At 41.6% G+C, this 23,157-nt stretch overlaps 1 pseudogene; it reads left to right on the top strand.

Annotated features, from left to right (window-relative positions):
- Positions 1–495: 495 nt before the first annotated feature.
- Positions 496–1,487, top strand: LOC133377420 (RAC-beta serine/threonine-protein kinase-like; annotated as a pseudogene).
- The last annotated feature ends 21,670 nt before the right edge of the window (positions 1,488–23,157 follow it).

Genomic DNA, 23,157 nt, shown 5'->3' with positions numbered 1-23,157 from the left:
AAATCCTGCACCTTCTTTGCTACATATATGATCTAAGTGTGTGTGTGTGTGTCTGTGGTGTTTGAGCACAGGGCCAATGTGAGGGGGGCAGGAGAACCATTTGGACTGGACCAAAGGAGGCCTCAAATTTAGACACATTAATTTTTTAGTACTTCATAAGTTTTGCAACTTGTTTAAATGTGCATCAGACAAAAATGTGACACATTTTTAAAAAGATGCAAATAAGTTCATTTGCATACAAAAACACTAGAAAAAATTTTTTTTAAAGGATCGTTCTTTTTTCTTTTTGTGCCCATTCCTTTTCCTTCTTGCATGTGTGGGCCTGAGGGGGTGCTGGGATTTCTGGGAGAGTGGACACTCTTGGGTCTGACATGGCTGCAAGAATGACCCTGAAGGGTGATGGTAGCAACAGCAGATCACCAGTCCACCCACAGCTCAGATGGTAGAATCTAGCCCCTGTCAGCAAAACACTGCCACATCGACATGAACAAGAAGAGTTGGTTAAACAAGAGAGGTGAATACATCAAAACTTAGAGACCCAGATACTTCCTCCTGAAGAGCAATGGGTCATTCTTTGGGTTCAAAGAGAAGCCAGAAACATCTGACCACAGCCTGTACCAACTGAACAGCTTTTCTGTGGCAGAGGATGATAGTCAAGGGGCCCAGGCCCAACATCTCCATCATCTGCTGTTTGCAGTGGATGGCAGTAATTGAAAGGACATTATATAATAGCCCTCCTGGTGAGCAGGAGGAGTTGATCTGTGTTGTTCAGATGGCTGGCAATAGCTTAAAGAACCAGGAGCCAGAAAAGAATATGATGGATGAGTGTGCCTTTCCCAGCGGAGGAGATGGAGGCGGCCATGAGTCTGACTGTCTGAAGCTCCTTGGGAAGGGCACTTTTGGGAACAGTCATTGTGCATGAGAAAGCCATGAAGATCCTGCACAATGAAGTCATAATTACCAAAGACAAAGTGGTCCACACCATCACGGAGAGCTGAGTCTTGCAGAACATGAGGCATCCCTTCCTCATGGTACTGAAATACACTTTCCAGACCAACAACCACCTCTGCTTCATCATGGAATATGCCAAGGAAGGGGATATGTTCATTGAGGATTGTCCCTGTTTCTACAGAGCTGAGATTGTCTCTGCATTCCTGGGACATAGTTTACCATGTCATCAAGCTGGACAACCTTGTGCTAGATAAAATCAGAGACTTTGGGTTGTGTAAGGAGGGCATCACTGATGGTACCACAATGAATAACCTGGGCCTCGAGGTGCTGGAGGACATTGGTTAAGGGCAGGCTGTGGACTTGTAGGGCATGGACATGTATAAGATGATGTGTGGATGCCTCCCCTTCTACAATCATGACTATGAGAACCTCTTTGAGTTTATTTTCATGGAGGAGATTCACTTCCTGCGCATACTCAGCAATGAGGCAAAGTCCTGCTGTCTGGTTTGCTCAAGAAGGACCCCAAGTGGAGGTGAGGGCAAAGGAGTTCAAGCTGGGTTGGTGTACTGGGAACAGAGGGGTCACCCATGTCATCAGCTTTTGCCATGACATGCATTCAGAGGACGGCCCTAGCACATACAGAGTGTTAACCCAACCAGTTTTGGTTAGTTTTGTAGTATTATGATTTTTAATTTAAATTGTACTGTTTTCCTTTTGACATTTTTACAACCCACTCTGAAATCATTCAGTGAAGGGCAGGCTATCAGTACAAATTATAAATAAATAAAATAAATTAAAAAATGAATACTTCAATGACTGCCTATCCCCACATAAACCAACCCGGACCTTGCATTCTTCATCTGAGGCCCTTCTCTGTGTGCCCCCTCCAAGGGAGATGCAGAGCATGGCGACACAACAATGGACCATCTCAGTGGTGGCTTCTCATTTATGAAATTGTCTCCCCAAGGATACATGCCTGGCACCATCACTATCTATTTTTAGGCTCCTGACAAAAACATTTTTGTTCTCCCTGGCATTTGAACTTTAATTTTCTGCTCATTTTTTTTAGTAGGGAGGTTGAGTTGGATCTGTTCTTTTATATGTATTAGAAAAGTTTTTACACTTGTTTTTAATGTTTGTTTTTGTACGTCACTTTGAGTTTCACTTTTCTAGGGAAAAAGCTAACAGCAATAATAATGTCTTTTTTATTATGGCATGGGGCCATATTTCAGAAGCCGGAAGTGGCCCAGGCCTTTTTGGACCTCTAAGAGGCCTGTTTCAGCATATGAAACAGAGCAAGATAGGGCCCATGCTATTTCCTACACGTAGCTTCATCAGAACTAAAGTTAGGAGATCTCCTTCTGTGTCCTATTGCCACCTTCCTAGCCAAACAGAGATGCTGTCCCACAGCTTGTTATGCACAGAACAAGCCCATGGAACAGCAGCACAAGGCTAAAGAAGGAGCTTCCTCATAGTGAAGCTGCAGTAGCATTGAACAGTTAGGAACTGAAGATTCTTAGGGAGAGTCTGTTGGCTTCACCTCTTCCTCGAACTGCTCAGGTCAAAAAGCCAAGCACATGTGGTCCTTGACTCCCCCCCCCCCCGTAGACCAAATGGATGGATCAAAGGCCTTCGACCTCTAACCAGGTACCGGTCCTGTTGAACTGCAAACTACAGTTCAAACTATTTCCTGTCCCAGGAAATGTTCAGATTGAGGGGTTTTTTCCGGTTTGCAAAATATCCATAACATTTTGGTAGCTTTTGTGAAATGAGGCTGGTTTGTTGGTCTTCAGCATGGATGATTTTAATTATGATTGCAATGAATAAAATTGTTTCAATTTTCAGAGACTCTAAAACAGAAGATTTCATATGTATGTGTTCCCCACAGCTGGATCAGTTTGTTGAAATTGTAGGAACCAGCTCTTAAAATTCTTGGAAGAAACAAATCACCAGGAATAGATGGCATATCAACAGAGTTGCTACAAGCTACTGAGATTGAATCTGTCCAAATTTTGACAAACATTTGTCAAGACATATGGAAAACTAAACAATGGCCCACAGACTGGAAGCATTCAATATATATCCCACTTCCAAAGAAAGGGGATCCCAGGGAATGCAGTAATTATCAAACTATTGCTTTAATATCCCTTGCAAGTAAAGTAACGCTCAAGATTCTACAACAAAGGCTCTTACCATATATGGAGCGAGAAATGCCAGATGTCCAAGCTGGATTTAGAAAGGGAAGAGGCACCAGAGATCATGTCGCAAACATACGTTGGATAATGGAACGGACCAAGGAATTTCAGAAGAAAGTCACCCTGTGCTTTATAGACTACAGCAAAGCCTTTGACTGTGTAGATCATGAAAAACTATGGAATGCTTTAAAAGAAATGGGGGTGCCACAGCATCTGATTGTCCTGATGTGCAACCTATACTCTGGACAAGAGGCTACTGTAAGGACAGAATATGGAGAAACCGATTGGTTCCCAATTGGAAAGGGTGTGAGACACGGGTATATTTTATCACCCTATTTGTTTAATCTGTACGCAGAACATATCATACGGAAAGCGGGATTGGACCAAGATGAAGGAGGTGTGAAAACTGGAAGCAGAAAAATCAATAATTTAATATAGGCAGACGATCCTCCGTGGCGCAGAGTGGTAAGCGGTGGTAACGCAGCCGAAAGCTCTGCTCATGGCCGGAGTTCGATTCCAACGGAAGGAGGAAGTCGAATCTCCGGTAAAAGGGGTCGAGGTCCACTCAGCCTTCCATCCATCCGTGGTCGGTAATATGAGTACCCGGCATATGCTGGGGGGTAAAGAAAGGCCGGGGAAGGAACTGGCAATCCCACCCCATATATACAGTCTGCCTAGTAGTCGCAAGACGTCACCCTAAGAGTCGGAAACAACTCGCACTACAATTGCGGGGACACCTTTACTTTTTACCATACTCTTAGCAGAAACCAGTAATGATTTGAAATGAATGCTGATGAAAGTTAAAGAGGAAAGCACAAAAGCAGGACTACAGCTGAACGTCAAAAAGACTAAACTAATGACAACAAGATTTATGCAACTTTACAGTTGACAATGAGGACATTGAACTTGTCAAGGATTATCAATACCTCGGCACAGTCATTAACTAAAATGGAGACAATAGTCAAGAAATCAGAAGAAGGCTAGGACTGGGGAGGACAGCTGTGAGAGAACTAGAAAAGGTCCTCAAATGCAATGATGTATCACTGAACACCAAACTCAGGATCATTCAGACCATGGTATTCCTGATCTCTATGTATGGATGTGAAAGCTGGACAGTGAAAAAGGCGGATAAGAGAAAAATCAACTCATTTGAAATGTGGTGCTGGAGGAGAGCTTTGCGCATACCATGGACTGCGAAAAAGACAAATAATTGGGTGTTAGAACAAATTAAACTAGAACTGTCACTAGAAGCTAAAATGAGGAAACTGAGGTTATCATAGTTTGGACACATCATGAGAAGACATGATCCATTAGAAAAGTCAATAATGCTGAGGAAAACAGCAGGGAGTAGAAAAAGAGGAAGGCCAAACAAGAGCTGGATTGACTCCATAAAGGAAGCCACAGACCTAAACTTACAAAATCTGAACGGGGTGGTTCATGACAGATGCTGTTGGAGGTCGCTGATTCATAGGGTCGCCATAAGTCGTAATCGACTTGAAGGCACACAACAACAACAACAACAGTGTCCCAAGAATCGGTGCATGGAAGGAAGCACTTCTGAGGACAGCAGGCGAGAATTGAAACCTAAGATAACTTTAGATAAGAATGATTAGATCTTTATCACCACTACACACATCTGGTTCTTGCAGATGTGTTTAACAGCATCAGAAACAGTCCAATTCAATGCATTACAAATCTGATCAAACTGCTTAGTGCCAGCAGTATTTTATCAGCTGGTAGTTATCACTGGAGTCAAAGACTGGAAACAAATGGATCAATTTGTCATTGATCGGTTTGGTCCTATAGGGAGCTCTTTGGGGAGTGAATGATCCAATACTTTACAGCTTTGAAGACATTATGAGAGCTGATAAAACTCATTATCTTCCAGTTTTTCAGTTTCCTTCTGGCTACTACGAGGGTGTTAATTTACCATTATAGAGTTATAATTACCTAGGTTCTATTGTAGCCTATACTGATTGTATAAATACACCACAAGTTAGAAACAAGAAGTAATAAAATACAATGATCTCTCTCTCTTAAGAATGATTATTTAAATTCTGAAGGAAGGCTATTAAAATCTGTTCTCAAGGGCTCTGAGGGACAGTGATCCATTGTAGATAGCACCTTCCTCTTATAACAGATTCATTTTATATTCTCTGCTGGGTCTCACTTATTTATTTGCTGAGTTTTTCAGCCTACCCATTTGTAATGGGTAATAACAATGCTTCAAGCTGTGTTGAATCAAATAGTCACTGAGTAAAATTCAAAATGCTGTATACTAACAACAGCCCAGCTATAAAGGTCTTACAGTATTTCTGCAAGACATTCATTATTGGCCTTTAGCAAAACTTCAGAGGATAGACATTTACACAGATGCAGTAGCATTATTCACAATGTTCTGAATTGTGAGGGAGATCCTACATTTGCTCAAAGTCACATCTTGCTCAACAGCTCAAGACACTGAGGGATAGGGAAATAAAGCCAGGAAGGATGGACATTTCAAATTCAAAGCATAGGAAACAAATGTAGGATGTTCTGTTCTGTGCAGCAAGGAGCATTTGAATGGTTAATGAAGCAACAATGTGAAGAGCAGAGAAGAGGCTTTACTTGCACCATGGAGAGAATTATACCATAACAGCGCCAAATCATGCTGGCATTCTGTGATATCGTGCACTTAGCATAATGGTTAATCCAGATCTGGACAAGGAACAGAAATTAAAACAATACGAACGACAGCAATATTGTTTACGTAGTTTAGTGATTATATTTATACCCTGCCTTTCTTTTCATGATAGAAACCGAAGGCAGATTACATATGGTTCCCAGGTGGTCTCCCATCCAGGCACTGACCAAACCTGACCCTTCAGCAGGCAGCTGGTTTTACGTGACTTCAGTCCATAGACTGGGACCAAGTAGTTATACATATGGATAGTTTATTTGCTTTTCAAATAAAGAAAAAATTCAAGTGGATATTAAAGATACTGTATTACAGGCAAGGTCATTCATATAACATCAAAATGAGCCTTAAAGGACTATGACTACTTTTATTCTGCTCCAAAGTGGTTTGGTGGGGAACCTTCCATTTTCATTAGTACATTTAATAAACAACATAGAAACTAATTGAGGTCTGGAGTTGGGTTCCCAAAGGCACAGCTGAAACAACTGTAGTGCTTGGGGATTATTTTTCTATAACACATTTTCCTAGTATAGACAGAGCTTCTACTTATAAAAGCAATTAAATATGCTACAGTTGCAGCAGCTTGCTCAGCAGAGAAAACTCTTATGAACGAGATGTTGCTCAGAGTTTAAATAATTCTAAGTAGCATATTACATAAAAAGATGCCTGATCTAGAAAAATGGATATTACAGATCAGACGTAGACATGATTTTGGAAATTGTCAAGCCCACCTATGAACTAGATTTGTAGATAGCAGAATAGCATGGCAAAGAAACAAAGTTTGTATCAGTTGAGGATTTGAATATGTCCTAACCCAGTGGTTCCCAAACTTTTCCCCCATGGACTATTTGAAAATTGCTGATGGTCTTGGTGGTTTACTTAATGATTTTTCTGCCTGTTGTAGCAGTTGTAACACACTCCTAGGTCTGTGTGATTTTTAATTTTTATTGCTTTTATTTCTTGTATTACAATTTGCATTCCATAGATTTCAAATTGTACTACAATAAAATACAATATGAGAAATAAAAGCAGCAACAGAAATACAATTAGAAATCAATATGAATATTTCATGTGGACAGGCCACGGACCACCTGAATGAAGCTTGTAGACCACAGTCGGAAATCTCTGTCCTAACACATAGTCACAGCATTAGGACTATAACCCAATATTTAAAAATGTGATAGCAAACTTTGGACTATGTTGTCTTTAGGATTAAAGCAGCAAACAGGCTTATAGAGCCTTAAAGAATAACAAATGTATTATGTCATAAGCTTTCATGGCCTCAAGCCCATTCTGTCAGATACATGTAGTGAAAACTTAGTTGGCAGGTATATAATGGTGAAAAGAATAAGATGGGAGTTGAATGACAATGAGATGTAATAATTATAGTGATAATTAGAGTTCAAAGGTATGTTAAATAGGCACAGCTTTTATGGGAGCAGATTGGTGATAATTTACTCAGCATTGCTGAGATGACTGTATTTACATCTGTAGTAGGGCAGAGAACCATTCACAGGAAACAATCATAGATAGCACAGATATGCTGGCATTAGTAAGCACACTTTTGTTTCAGAATGTACACTCATTGAAAGTGAGACTTTCTTCTATGTAAACATGCTTAGTATTGGGATGTAAGTCATTCTGTTAACTGGATGACTGATCTTCATTTATTCCTTGGGATATATCTCTTGGGACTTAGCCCCTATTATGACCTGCAACTCCATTAATAAATCTAGTTCTCAGAATGTGCTGCCTATAATTCCACTATGCAAGTTCAGCTCTGCTCAGAGAGAACAAAATAGATAATGTAGCATGTGTAAATGAGATCAGACTACAAGCTGAAATACTGACCCGAATTACCCTTAATTTTATGAAAAGTAACTTACAGTGCAATCCTTTGGATATCTGCTCAGAAATAAGTCCCACTGAATTCATTTGGGCTTACTCCCAGGTAAGCGTGCATAGGATTGCAGCCTTAATTCTTCCTTGTTTATTCAGCTTACTTGCTACCCAGTGTCTCTGGGTATAAAAAGTGATTTATAAGTAGATAAAACTGTGTGTAAAATGAACATATACAAAAAATATGAGTGGTAATCATTGTTGTGTAACAATTACAACAATTTCTCCAAACACCTGAAAATGCAGTTATTATGATAAGATCTCTTCAACATTCAAATGTGTGACATTATTTAATGCATTGTACTTTTAAAGATGAACTTAGATTAACAGGTTTGAATAGTCAAAAAAGGAGCTATAAGGGGGTCTGCAGCAGCCATCTGTGAGAAATTCTCCATTTTGCTCTGATGAAGCACGAAACAGGATGCAATCCAGATCTCATTATAATTATGTAAAAATGTGACGCGTTTGGAGAAATTGTTGTAATTACTACAGAACAGTGGCTACCACTCATATTTATATATGTTAAATTTACATGCAGTCTTTTGTCTATTTATAAACCACTTTTTATACCATTTTCATTGTTTTGGGGGTTTGAGTGATTTTGTCTGTTGTTTATTAGATGCTTCTACTGAATCCTGCCCCCTGCCTATCTAAAATGTAGTACTTTATCTTTATTTTGCTTACTGTATGTAACCTTGCACTCCGGGAACTGCTGTGTGGGACATTCTCAGACACCTTGCTTAACCATGCCATTTGAATACGCAGGATACACCAGTAACCATCACAGAGAACACCTTTGAAGGACCCCCTGACCTCGGAGAAGAACTCCCGCTGCCAAAGACCAAGAACCTGAGGCTACAATCAGTGGAAGATTGCTAGTCCCACACAAGGTGAAACTGGCTTTGCCCCAATCTCCCTTCTTGATTCTCTTTCATTCATTGGACTTTGACCTTGACCTGCCGCCTTCCCTAAAAGGACTTGCATGCCTTATTATATGCTGCTTCCTACTATTATCTGTCAAAATCTTTTTCTGCACACACCCGACTTCTGCTGGAGTGATATATGCTGCTTCATTGCCGGTACGTTGATCTGTAATCAAACATACTCTTTGGGACTTTCTCCTTTGCTTTGGAAGAGCTTTGGGCAACAGAGTTGTTCATAGGGTTACAACCTTAGAATGAATATGTCAGTACAAGATTCAATAGGGTAAGTTCTTTTAATATTTCAGTTTTAGAGCTTTAAGATCCCCCCATCAGCTTTAATTGTTCCAAACAGTTTGCATGAATTAGGATTAGATTTAGTCAAAAGTCTACATACCTATCAGATCCTTCTAACAAAACACTGTAGATATTACCTTAACCTGCTGAGACATTGTCTGATTTCAAGTACATCCTGCTTCTAGGTATGCCATCTTTGATGGGTCCATGCAAATGAAGCCTAAAAAGCCTTATCAGACCTTTTGTTAGGCAAATAAAGGAATCTAAAGAATCCCATCATACACAAAGTAATTTCATTACAATATATACGGTATATAATTTTTTTTTGCATATCTGATTTATACAAAATACTGCTAAAAGATTTTTCAAGCTTGCAAAGAGCTAAGCTGTATTCGTCATTCTGGATCGTTCTTATATCCTCCTTTACCATATACATTACTTCCTTTTAATTGTAAATACCCTTTTCCAACCCTTTTTTTAAACCTACAAATTTTTATCGTACAATTTATTTGATTTTTATCGTACCTTTCTGCCCCAAACAGTTGTTGTTATGTGCCTTCAAGTCGATTATGACTTATGGCGACCCTATGAATCAGTGACCTCCAAGAGCATCTGTCGTGAACCGCCCTGTTCAGATCTTGTAAGTTCAGGTCTGTGGCTTCCTTTATGGAATCAATCCATCTCTTGTTTGGCCTTCCTCTTTTTCTACTCCCTTCTGTTTTTCCCAGCATTATTGTCTTTTCTAGTGCATCATGTCTTCTCATGATGCGTCCAAAGTAGGATAACCTCAGTTTCCTCATTTTAGCTTCTAGTGACAGTTCTAGTTTAATTTGTTGTAACACCCAATTATTTGTCTTTTTCGCAGTCCATGGTATGCGCAAAGCTCTCCTCCAACACCACATTTCAAATGAGTTGATTTTTCTCTTATCCGCTTTTTTCATTGTCCAACTTTCACATCCGCACATAGCCCTAAACAGTACATATGTGTATATTGTGGAGTAAGATGTCTGGGGAGATAGAAAGGTAATTTGTCTGCAAAGTTATTTTTCCATGGCATGTTGTGGTCAAATCTTAATGTACACAATTCAGTTGAAGTCACTGTGAAACCATTTCTCACCAGTTCCACACCTTCTGTCCTTGGGATTTATGAGACGTTTTTCTTTTGCCCCCACTTCCTTTTTTTGACCAATCTAGACCTTCAGCTCCTACCTCCTCTGCACCTTCCCCCACTATCTTTCCAGGTAATGGGCATAGCCTCTCTTAGACCTACACAAAGTGTTTCCCCAACTCCCAAGGCTTTATTGCCACTCCTGCTGCTCCCAGCTCCTGCACCTGCATTCATTAAATTATGTTCTCTTACATAGCAGTCTCCTTCCTTTTCCATGCAGAAATCTTTGTAGGTCTTTATCTCCTTCTAAGAAAAGGAGGGAGCTCTTCAGCTTTTGGAGAAAACCCAAAGGACAGCATATTTATTTACTAATTTATATTAAAGTGAAAAGAACAGCTAGAATTCCTGGCAGAAACCCATGGAGGAATTTGATCTTCAGCTTTAAAAGCAAGCTTGTTGGAAGGAAATAACAACGAAAATGGTTTAAAAGGGATGGGGAGCCTGTGGTCCTTCAGATATTGTTAGACTCTAGCTCTCATCATCCCTGACAATTGTCCACTATGGTTGAGGCTGATGGGAGTTGAGTCCAGCACCATGTAGAGAGTCCACAGGTTTACCATTCTTGCCCTAGGCAGAGTAGTGGGGATCAGGCCTGGGGTGCTCCCTTGGGAGAGTGTGATTGGCTGAGGGAGTGGTGATAGAAATGAGGAGGAGGAGCTTTTGCCATCGCTGCCCCTTTGCTTGTGCTTCCACTGTCCCAGGAAGTGGGAGGAGAGACACCCCCACCCATGGTGGCCGTAAACGTTGCCCTTGACTCAAAATACGGCTTCCTTGTGAGTAAAACTTACTTGCAAGCAAGGTTCAAGAGTCAAAAGGAAACAGTCAATGTTGGAGAGCTTCATATAAAAGGCAAATTAAGGGAAACTCTTAAGAATAAAGGCAAATAGCAATATTCCAAAAGCCGTTTTGTAACTGACATCTACTGTTGTGGTCTTTCCTTAACTGTGTTGCGTTAGTTCCAGCTTCACTGCTAGGGACAGGAAAGAGGCATTTGTGGGATTTTCCACCTTTGCTGCCTGAATAATCAGCAGAGGGCTCCATGGTGGGGCAGTGGCACTTTCCTGACCTCCCAACAGCTGAGTCGCTGCTGCTTACTGAGAGGGGAGGAGCAAGGCAGCGGGAAGGTTGGTGCAATGCAAATACACCAGCAGGAGCACTGGGTTGGCTTTACCAGTGCATATGAACCACCCCAACCTCCCCTGCTGCCTTGCCCCTCTCACTCTCCCTCCTGGGTGACTCAGCTGTCAGGAGGTCAGGTAAGCCCCCCTCCCACCCCATCCACTACTATTAATAACCTCGCTGGCCTAGGACTGTGCACCTTGATGTGAAGCAGGACAATAGTTTGCTGCTCCACCTGAGGCAGCAAAATGTCTTGGGCTGGCTCTGCTGAAGGCAATCCTCACTAACAGGACTTTTACAAGCGCACACACACAGGCAGTGTAGACATCCAATGGATTTGTTTGTTTGTTTGTTTGATTTATATCCCGCCCTTCCTCCCAGCAGGAGCCCAGGGCGGTTTATAATCCTATCATTGTTTCTAGGCCGTTCATCATGATTTCCAGTCCATATGGGGAACGGGGTGGGGGTGGGGTTATTTAACATATCCCCCCTGCCTTTCTACAAACTGTGGATTTAAAAAAAAAAAATTAACTACTACATTTTTTAATAATCTGAGGGATGATCTAGCAACAGATACACAGTTTTAAGTCTTGATAATTTCCATGGGATTTAAGCATGTGCTTGTGTATCCATTGAAATCAACTGACGCAGAAGTATTTCAGGGAAAGGCTGTATCATACCCTCAAGTGCACATGTACATTAAGATTGCAATCTTATATCCAATCACCTGGGAGTGAGCCCCCTTGATCTCAGTGGGACTTACTTCTGAGTAGGCATAGGATAGGATTGTGCTGTAAATCTCTTACAGATATTCTCATCTTCCTGACTCTTGTAGTAATCCTGTTGAAAATGTTAAATGACCCTCCAGCCCTTGCTGAGAAACATTACCTACTCAATTAATGGACCATAAAATGATCTAGATAAACGACAAGGTGCCATCAGAAGCCCAGCTAAAGAAAGCTAATACTGATTTCATAAAACTTCATGGATTTAAAAGGCTTTTGGAAATTGAGAAGTTTCCTTGCACTAGATTCTGAATAACACTTTAGGAAACTGGAAACCAGAGACATGACATTTGCTGGTTGCATGGAGATTACTAATATATTATTTCTTTCATATATATGGTTTTCTTGGCGCTCTAAATTTTGCAGTTTTTAAAGAAATAATGAAGAAACAAAGAAAAAGGAAAATAAAGTTTTCAGAAATTGAAAGGTTTTTTTAAAAAATTATTTTTAGAAAGTATGACAAGCACTAAGGTGGCTGAGATGAATTTAAGTTTTTTAAATGTTAGAACTGTTTCTGTGATACCACCTTGTTGCCATTGTCTTGGATCAGTTTCTGCTAACCTACATGCCATCTAACAAAGATGATCCGTGGTTGCCATCTGCAGGACAAAAGGAAAACGACTAAGAGAAAGATAGGTTTGCATTCATGGAACTGATGTACAATCACTGATGGACAGACATATGATGATACTATTTTCTCTCCAATATGTGGTTGTGATGTGCCACTTTTCAAAGATGGTCAGAGTCAAGCTTTGATGAGCATCTTGGCATAAATAATTCCAGAGTTGAGGAGTGGTCCCTACTCAGAATTCCTCTCTGACTGGTAAAAGCTGGCATTAAGACAGCCACTCAGTCATAGAGGTCATGATGGAATAAAGATGGGAGGGGATAAACTTCTTGTCACCGCAGGCAAACCTAATAAACTCAGGCAGGGAGTCTGCTGTGCAATGGTTATTCCACCCATCACACTCCCAGGGAAGGTTTGGCAATTCTAACGGTTTCTTTATGTACAACTTTCACCAAACTTGGCCATTCTGGTTACAGCTGCTGTTCTGTTTGCTGATTCTATTGCATAGCTTCAAGGTGAGAAAAAGGTGGGGACACCAGTAAGGAAGGATGGAGACAGGAGGGGGGCATGGGAGAGGCTTGCAGGGCAAGCTGGAGGGGCTCTGTGGGTCTGACACTTCTAGCTCAAGGGTGGGGAACTGTTGGCCCATGGGCTGGATGTGCGCCATGGGAGCCCTCCCTAACTGCCCTGCAGGCTCCTCCCCCAGCTATTATACAGTCACAAGAGTGGCCGTATACTATAGCCAGCGTGGAGTTTTCACATTCCGCAATGTTAAATTGAAAATACCCCCCATGCCATTCTGATGCTTCCCATAAGCTCATTTCAAAATAAAACCTTACCAAACTTACAGTCCTGAACCCAGAAACGCTTGCTTAACAACCCTCTCAGTTTTCATGGTGATACACAAAACAGTCGGAGAGAATAGAGAGTTCAAAGTCTAAAAAGAGAGAGAAAAAACTCAGAGCCCTTTTGGACTTTTTTCTCTGAGAGTTCTCATAATCTGTTGAAATTAATTAAAAATCAGTCATGTTCACAGAGTACCTGTAATCCTAATACTGACTTTGCCCCATACTCTGACCATCTTCTGCAGTTTAAAAGTTAACAAAATGCCTGGCTGATTTTTAATTAATTTAAGAAATTCTGGCTTGAAGCCAATGATAACGCAGGGCATGCTCAGTAAGAACCAACTGTCAGTGTTCTAAAAGCCTCACAGCTGCTGGGCTTGGCTAATCAGAGGGCCACACCCACACCAGACTTGATTTCAGTGAGACAGTCATGGCTTCCCTCAAAGAATCCTGGGAAGTGTAGTTTGTGAAGGGTGCTGAGAGGAGACTCTTATTCCCCTGACAGAATGGTTTAACAGTCAGCCACACTGATTGAAGGTCTGGGAAGGGAACAGGGCATCTCCTAGCAACTCTCAGCACCCTTCACTAACTACACTTCCCAGGATTCTTTGAGAGAAGCCATGGCTTTGAGAGAAGCCATGATAAATTGTTTTAAATTGTTTTTAAAAGATGTGTTTTTAAATTTGTATATTTGTTTTTAATGTTTTTAGTTATTGTAAACCACCCAGAGAGCTTCAGCCAGGGACAGGGACAGCTTTGTTTTAAATTTGGGTGGGAGGTAGGGTTGCCAGATTCAGGGCCTGAGACTGATCCTGTATCTTTAGGAGAAGAGAAAGTCAGCCAAGTGCAGGTGTTCTTGCAACATTGTAATGGGAAAAACCACAAGGTGGAATTCTCCCTCCCCCCTGCACAACTTTTAAAGATACAGAAGACTTCTCGGTTGCCAGGCCCAGCCTCCAAGAGGTCTTCTGTATCTTTAAAAGTTGTGCAGGGGAAGGGAGAATTCCACCTTGTGGTTTTTCCTGTATCTTTCCTCTCCCTTCCTCCTCCCCTCTCCTCTTCCTTCTTCCTCCTCCCCTGCCCACTTCAGCCCTCCGGTCAATTTTACCTATCCTAAGCATGACTGCATGGGAGTAAATCCCACTGAACTCAATAAACATGCAAATGATCACATTTGCCTTTCTTCTCCCCTCCCCCTCCTGCCTGCTCCCATCCCTGTCCTCCCCTCTGTCTTTCCATCCCTGCCTCCTCCTTCCTTCCCCATCTCCAGTGGTCAGTTTCACCTATCCTAAGCATGATTGCAGGGGAGTAAATCCCACTGAACTCAATAAGCATGCAAATGATCAATCCATTCTCAGCAAACTTGCACAGGATCCTATTTCTTACCTCCTGGATTAAAAAGCAGGGGAATTCACTAATAGGCAAAAAAACTTGCTGTTTAAGAACGTACCTAAAGACCACAGCTATTTCTATCCAACTTTTAAAAGCAGGGAAATTTTGGGCAGCTACAGTGGAGCAGGACACCTAACCTCCTCTCTGAGATATTGGACTACCCTACAAATTTGTCAAAATGCAAACACAATTTGGGTTGGTCTTTCACAATCCAATCCACTTGCTTGTGTAGCTTGGAAGAATTTGGTAACATGTGCCTTGAGCATATGGTGGCTCAGTGGCTAACATATTCCCTTTTCATGCTGATTGGCTTGTAGGACACCGGAGACATAGGGACCCTGCTGGGACCCTTTCCATAAAAGCAAAGGGTCTAAGACCCCCCAAGACCCTGGACAACTACATCCTTGCTCCCACCCTTCTCTCTCTCTAATTACCTCTTAGTCAGTTGCAAGGACTGCAAGTGCCTTGGCTAGATGGAAAGAGGAAAAGTTATTTAATGGGATCCCCACCACTTTGTGCTACTTTTAAAAAATGGGTTGTCATTTTTTACCACTTAGCAGAACTAGGATAAAATGCACAGCATGGATTTTTGAAATAGAGCAGAAAATCTGTCTTTATAAAAAAACCTCGATGCTTCCTAGTTCCAAGAAGTATTCTATAGCACTATTGGAGAAGTTCTACAAATAAACATATTTTGTAGGCAGTTTAGACTAATGTAAACATTTTTGCAAGTCATTTCTTATCATATAATGCATTTTTGTATATTACTTCCCCTCATATACTCATCTTTATGCACATTTCCCCCTAACATACCATGTAAAAATATAATTAAAAATATCAGCTTTAAAAAATAATTTATTTGCAAATTTAGGAATAAAGTTGGGAGCAGCCTGTAAAGTCAGATTGTTCATGTTTCTTCAGAGAGCTAATATTTCACAAGAGCAAACAGAAATGTGACAATACCCACTCAACATGGTTGTCTTAGGATGTACACATCCATGAGTTAATGTGCACATGGGTTGCACAGATTAGATTTTTCTGCGTGTGCTTTTGTGCACTTTTGTCCACACATGTGTGCTTTCAGTTGAACCTTTATCTCAGTGTTTCCTGTCCACATTAGTGGGTGGTGCTTGATAGGATGGGATGTATTGTCTCTTCTCCTTAATTACTATTTCCCCACCCTCCCTGGGTTCTGGAAACCTGAGATCCATTGTGGGCATGTTCAGATATGTCCAATTTCTTTTTAGATACAAGTTTTCCAATATACCAGATTTGCACAAAACAGGATTTTAAAAAAATGGTACAGTCCATCCTCCCTGAATTCTAGGAACTTGAGGTCCATTGTGGTCACACAAACATTTTGTTTACCCATGCACAGACCAATGTATATATATATATTTGAGACACAAGTTTTCCAGTATATCAGACTTGCACAAAACATCAGGTTAAAAAACAAGTGTGTGTCTTTCCCCTCACCACTACCCCATCCTGCCTGAGTTCCAGTATGGCCAATTTTTATTTTTAAAACAGCTTTTCATTCACAAAAAAATCACAAAACAGTAGGATGATGATGATGATAAAAGTGTGTGTCTTGCCTGGCCTCACTGGTGTAGCCCACTCTGGAAATCTGAGGTCCATTGAGGGCATGTGATATGTGCCAGCAGAGCCTTTTTTTTTTTTTTGAGGTATTCGTTTTCCACTATACCAGAGCTGCACAAAACAAAGAGTTGAAAAAATAAAGAAAAATATGTGTGTGCCACATCTGGCTGCACCTCACCAAGGGGATGTAGTGGCAGGTGGCACCCAGCAAAACATGACCAGACATGTTAAAAAAACACAACCACCCAACAATGCGCTTCAGTATGTCCACAGTTGGGTAACATGCAATTTCTCTTAGCATGTTATCTGTGGATCAGGAAAATGTGAATTAGATGGGGGGAAAGTGTGAGCTGCTGCTTGAATGAGGACAATATTGTGTGGAGAATGCAAAAAGCTACTTTAAATTGCTGTGTGTACACAGCCTAATAGACACTTATCGTTCCTCAGTGGGACTTGCTTCTCAGTCGACATGCATAGGACTGCACTGTTAAAATCAGGTAAGAAACCACTTTGTAAATCTGAGACAGGTTCAGGCACATCTTCACCAGAGCAGAGAGAGTTGGGGGCAGGGGAACGAAGAGTGGAAAGTAAAGGACAGCAGTAGAAAATATTCCAGCGTTGCAAAACTCAGAGGTTTCTACACATACATCTCTCTGTCCAAGCAAACAAGAGGCATTACCACACAGTTCAAGGATATGTTCCAACAAGGCAAAAGCACACAAGATGGGTGCAGAGCAGAATGTGGCCTGGGAGAGTCCAAAGGGCTGGATAAAGAATGCGGCCCTTGGGGCTCAGGGTTCCTCACCCCTGATAGTGGCATATGTGAGGAGGGTTGGAGTGTCGGACTAGGATTTGGGACATTTAGCCATGAAGGGAAGGACGTATTGGTGGCGGAGTCGCTCTATACGTGAAAGAAGGCATTGAATCCAGCAAGCTCGAAACCCCAAAAGAGGCAGACTCCTCCACAGAATCGTTGTGGGTGGTGATACCATGCCCCAGGAGGGACTTAATACTGGGAACGATCTATCGTCCCCCTGATCAAAATGCTCAGGGAGACCTTGAGATGAGATATGAAATTGAGGAAGCATCCAAACTAGGAGATGTGGTAGTAATGGGTGACTTCAACTACCCGGACATAGACTGGCTACATATGTGTTCCAGTCATGACAAAGAAGCAAAGTTTCTAGATATTCTAAATGACTATTCCCTAGACCAGTTGGTCATGGAACCGACCAGAGGGACGGCAACCCTGGACTTAATCCTCAGTGGGGACCGGGACCTGGTGCAAGATGTAAGTGTTGTTGAACCGATTGGGAGCAGTGACCACAGTGCTATTAAATTAAACATACATGTAACTGGCCAATTGCCAAGAAAATCCAACACGGTCACATTTGACTTCAAAAGAGGAAACTTCACAAAAATGAGGGGATTGGTAAAAAGAAAGCTGAAAAACAAAGTCCAGAGGGTCACATCACTCGAAAATGCTTGGAAGTTGTTTAAAAACACTATATTAGAAGCTCAACTGGAGTGCATACCGCAGATCAGAAAAGGTACCGCCAGGGCCAAGAAGATGCCAGCATGGTTAACGAGCAAAGTCAAGGAAGCTCTTAGAGGCAAAAAGTCTTCCTTCAAAAAATGGAAGTCTTGTCCAAATGAAGAAAATAAAAAAGAACACAAACTCTGGCAAAAGAAATGCAAGAAGACAATAAGGGATGCTAAAAAAGAATTTGAGGAGCACATTGCTAAGAACATAAAAACCAACAACAAAAAATTCTATCAATACATTCAAAGCAGGAGACCATCTAGGGAGACAATTGGACCCTTGGATGATAAGGGAGTCAAAGGTGTACTAAAGAACGATAAGGAGATTGCAGAGAAGCTAAATGAATTCTTTGCATCTGTCTTCACAGTGGAAGATATAGGGCAGATCCCTGAACCTGAACAATTTGCAGGAAGGGATTCTGAGGAACTGAGACAAATAGTGGTAACGAGAGAGGAAGTTCTAAGCTTAATGGACAATATAAAAACTGACAAATCACCGGGCCCGGATGGCATCCACCCGAGAGTTCTCAAAGAACTCAAATGTGAAATTGCTGATCTGCTAACTAAAATATGTAACTTGTCCCTTGGGTCCTCCTCCATGCCTGAGGACTGGAAAGTGGCAAATGTAACGCCAATCTTCAAAAAGGGATCCAGAGGGGATCCTGGAAATTACAAGCCAGTTAGCTTAACTTCTGTCCCTGGAAAACTGGTAGAAAGTATTATTAAAGCTAGATTAACTAAGCACATAGAAGAACAAGCCTTGCTGAAGCAGAGCCAGCATGGCTTCTGCAAGGGAAAGTCCTGTCTCAGTAACCTATTAGAATTCTTTGAGATGTCAACAAGCATATAGATAGAGGTGATCCAGTGGACATAGTGTACTTAGACTTTCAAAAAGCGTTTGACAAGGTACCTCACCAAAGGCTTCTGAGGAAGCTTAGCAGTCATGGAATAAGAGGAGAGGTCCTCTTGTGGATAAGGAATTGGTTAAGAAGCAGAAAGCAGAGAGTAGGAATAAACGGACAGTTCTCTCAATGGAGGGCTGTAGAAAGTGGAGTCCCTCAAGGATCGGTATTGGGACCTGTACTTTTCAACTTGTTCATTAATGACCTAGAATTAGGAGTGAGCAGTGAAGTGGCCAAGTTTGCTGATGACACTAAATTGTTCAGGGTTGTTAAAACAAAAAGGGATTGCGAAGAGCTCCAAAAAGACCTCTCCAAACTGAGTGAATGGGCAGAAAAATGGCAAATGCAATTCAATATGAACAAGTGTAAAATTATGCATATTGGAGCAAAAAATCTTAATTTCACATATACGCTCATGGGGTCTGAACTGGCGGTGACCGACCAGGAGAGAGACCTCGGGGTTGTAGTGGACAGCACGGTGAAAATGTCGACCCAGTGTGCGGCAGCTGTGAAAAAGGCAAATTCCATGCCAGCGATAATTAGGAAAGGTATTGAAAATAAAACAGCCGATATCATAATGCCATTGTATAAATCTATGGTGCGGCTGCATTTGGAATACTGTGTACAGTTCTGGTCGCCTCATCTCAAAAAGGATATTATAGAGTTGGAAAAGGTTCAGAAGAGGGCAACCAGAATGATCAAGGGGATGGAGCGACTCCCTTACGAGGAAAGGTTGCAGCATTTGGGGCTTTTTAGTTTAGAGAAAAGGCGGGTCAGAGGAGACATGATAGAAGTGTATAAAATTATGCATGGCATTGAGAAAGTGGATAGAGAAAAGTTCTTCTCCCTCTCTCATAATACTAGAACTCGTGGACATTCAAAGAAGCTGAATGTTGGAAGATTCAGGACAGACAAAAGGAAGTACTTCTTTACTCAGCGCATAGTTAAACTATGGAATTTGCTCCCACAAGATGCAGTAATGGCCACCAGCTTGGACGGCTTTAAAAGAAGATTAGACAAATTCATGGAGGACAGGGCTATCAATGGCTACTAGCCATGATGGCTGTGCTCTGCCACCCTAGTCAGAGGCAGCATGCTTCTGAAAACCAGTTGCCGGAAGCCTCAGGAGGGGAGAGTGTTCTTGCACTCGGGTCCTGCTTGCGGGCTTCCCCCAGGCACCTGGTTGGCCACTGTGAGAACAGGATGCTGGACTAGATGGGCCACTGGCCTGATCCAGCAGGCTCTTCTTATGTTCTTATGTTCTTATGATGATCTTGGGCCACAGACAACTCTCAGCCTAAACTACCTCACAGGGTTGTTGTGAGGATAGTATGGAAGGGGGGAAGCCATATATGCCACCTTGAGCACCTTGGAGGAAGGTTGGGGTATAAATGCAATAATATCTGACTAACTAAAATCTGAATAATGCTTACCATGAAAACCCTATTCATAGGGTCCCCGTAAGTTGGAATTGATATGAAGGCAGTCCATTTCCATTTCAACCAAAAACAAGACTGAGACACACATATGTGCAGAAGGGGAACTGAGCTGAAACTGAGACTTTCTCCATTCCTGAATCAGATAGTGACATATGTTAGGAGAGGAACTGAGACTGTGACATAAACGTACACTATTCTGGAGAAGAGAAACTGAGGCACGCACGCATGTGCGCACACACACACCCTAGAGAAAAAAACAGGCTATAACAAAGGCTGCGTACACACCAAACATTTAAAGGACATTTAAAGTACATGACTTCTCCCAAAGAATCCTGGAAACTGCAGTTTACCCCCCACAAAGCTACAAGTCCCAGCACCCTTAATGAAATACAGTTCCCAGGATTCCTTGGGGGAAGTGGTGTGCTTTAAATGTATGGTGTGCATGCAGCCACACACACCTGGGGAAGAGAAGAGACAAACCTATGCTGGGAAAGGAAACAGGCTAATTGAGGCACACATCACACACACACACACACATATATGATTAACAAAACAGGTTTTTATTGTATTAACAAAATGTTTCAGCTTCCGTCTTCATCAGCTGCGAACATACAAATGCTGTTACCAAGGTACCAATATATATATATATTAGGGATGGGAGAGAAATTTGATTCAGTTTGCATTTCAAGTATTTCAAGCAAAATCTGTCAAATCCACACTTTCCAAAACAATATGAGAGCTGAAACTCACAGCCATCCTTTGAAATTTGAATTTTGCAATACAGTTCACCAATCAAATAATGTTTACAAAAATGCATATGTTAGGGGAAGGTGTACATAAAGATGAGTATATGAGGGGAAGTAACATACAAAAATGCATAATATGATGAGAAATGACTTGCAAAAATGTTTACATTAGTCAAAACTACCTACAAAATGTGTTTATTAGAAGAAATTCGCACTAAAATGCTGGAGAATTTTAATGAGGATTTTTTTAAAAAAAAAATTGCAAATTGCTGCCGAAATGTGGAGTTTAAGAATGGGAAAACGAGAAAGGGAGCGAACCAAAGCGGACAGATCCTTCCATCCCTACCTACCTACCTCGTCTCGAATATAGCTAGAGCCAGGCACAGTAGACTGAGGCTAAATCAACAAGAAAAGGAGGAGGAGGAGGCCTAAATTCCAGAGTAGCCCTATTAGTTTGTTGCAGCAAAAAGCACAGAATCTTGTGACATCTTAAAGACTAGCAAATAGATTGCTGTATATGCTATTGTGGGATAGAGCCCACTTTTTAAAAAACATTAGTAATATACTAATATTTTTCATTATTTGCAAAAAAAAAAACCCAAACAACCAAACCCACCAATAAATAATAATAGAAATAAAAGAGAGCAATTGTAAATAAAATTAGAACCAAAACTTTTATTAGTCAGCAGCACCCACTCCATAAGCTACATAAAGTGATCATCTAAGTGGATGTATTCTGATATAAGAAATATTTTTATTATTGCTTATTTACATTCATTTAAAGATTCCAGTCCCGTACGTCAGCCAGAAAAGGCGCCTAGAATTGCTTGCAAATTAATGAAAACAAGACAGTACCTGCCTACATGCTTCCAATATCATACATATATTTAGGCCCAAGGGCCATGCAATGCTAGAAATGTGTCTCACCATCATTATGTAGAGTACAAATTAATATAACATTCAAGCAAATTACTACAAAATCCAGTCAGCTCCATGTCAGACAGGAGACAAGACCAAGAGAACTGATATATTTTGGGTCCAGTCAGGCTGCTGTTTCATTTCTCTCTCAGCATTTTGAGATTTCTTCTCCTCCTTTTTGCCATCCCATTTCCCCATCCTTCTCTACCTGTATGTCAGTAGCAGCAGTAACTCTCCTACTGGTTCCTTCCTTCCTTCCTCCTTCCTTGTTTACTTATTCATTCTGGTCTTTATGCAACCACAGAACAGTGTAGCAACTTCTTCATTTTGGAGGGCAGAGAAGTGCCTGATTTCCTTGTCCTGGGGCCTGGAATACATACTATTGCACCAGGGGTCGCCAGCATGGTACCCATGAGTATCTATCAACTTTCTGAGCCCTCCTCCCATTCACTGTCCCTGGTAGGGTTGCCAGGTCAGAAGCATCCCAAAACCTGAGGTTTTAGGGGCGGGCCCAAGTGATGTCATGGGGCGGGCCCAAGTGATGTCATTAAGCATGATACATTAAGCATCAATCACAGTTGCTTGGAGCGTACAATTAAAAAAAAAATCTGACTGGAAATTAAGCTAGACGTCTTAGCTAAAAGATGGAGCCTGGGTAGGGAACATTTAATCTAGCCTACTTGCTTTCGGCAACAAGGGTTTAAGTGCCTTCAGGCCAGGCCAGTCACCAGAAGGTCACTGTAGGAAGAAAGGAGCCTAGTGTTGTGGAGATGTTAGATGGGAGCATTCGGGAGTAAAGATGGATGCCCCTGAAGGCTGCAATTCTAAACACACGTACTAAGGGACTAAGCCCCCATAGAACTCAACAGGACTTACTTGTGAGTAGATATAGTTTGGATTGTGCTGTTGGTAAAGCTTGACTAGGGATCCTCTGCAAAGACATCCATATCCAAGCAGGGTTGGCAACCCCCTGCCTGGAATGCCCTGCCCTTATCTTTTAATGTGGCTGCTCCAAACTTCTTTACAGATTTGACCCTTCACTTCAGAAAGAGGTTTGAGAAATGAGTAAGAGTAAGAAGATTCTCTACCCTTTCTGTCTGCATAGATGCCCTCATCCTTCCCCTGCGCCCAGCAGAAGCTCTGGGCCAGGCGGGATGCAGTGACATCTGATAAAGGACACCCTCCCCTTTCATGG

The sequence above is a fragment of the Rhineura floridana genome, chromosome 1 (assembly GCF_030035675.1).
Source record: "Rhineura floridana isolate rRhiFlo1 chromosome 1, rRhiFlo1.hap2, whole genome shotgun sequence".
NCBI classification, from domain to species: domain Eukaryota; kingdom Metazoa; phylum Chordata; class Lepidosauria; order Squamata; family Rhineuridae; genus Rhineura; species Rhineura floridana.
The sequence above is the reverse complement of the archived record's forward strand: the minus strand, read 5'-3'. Positions and strand labels throughout refer to the sequence as shown.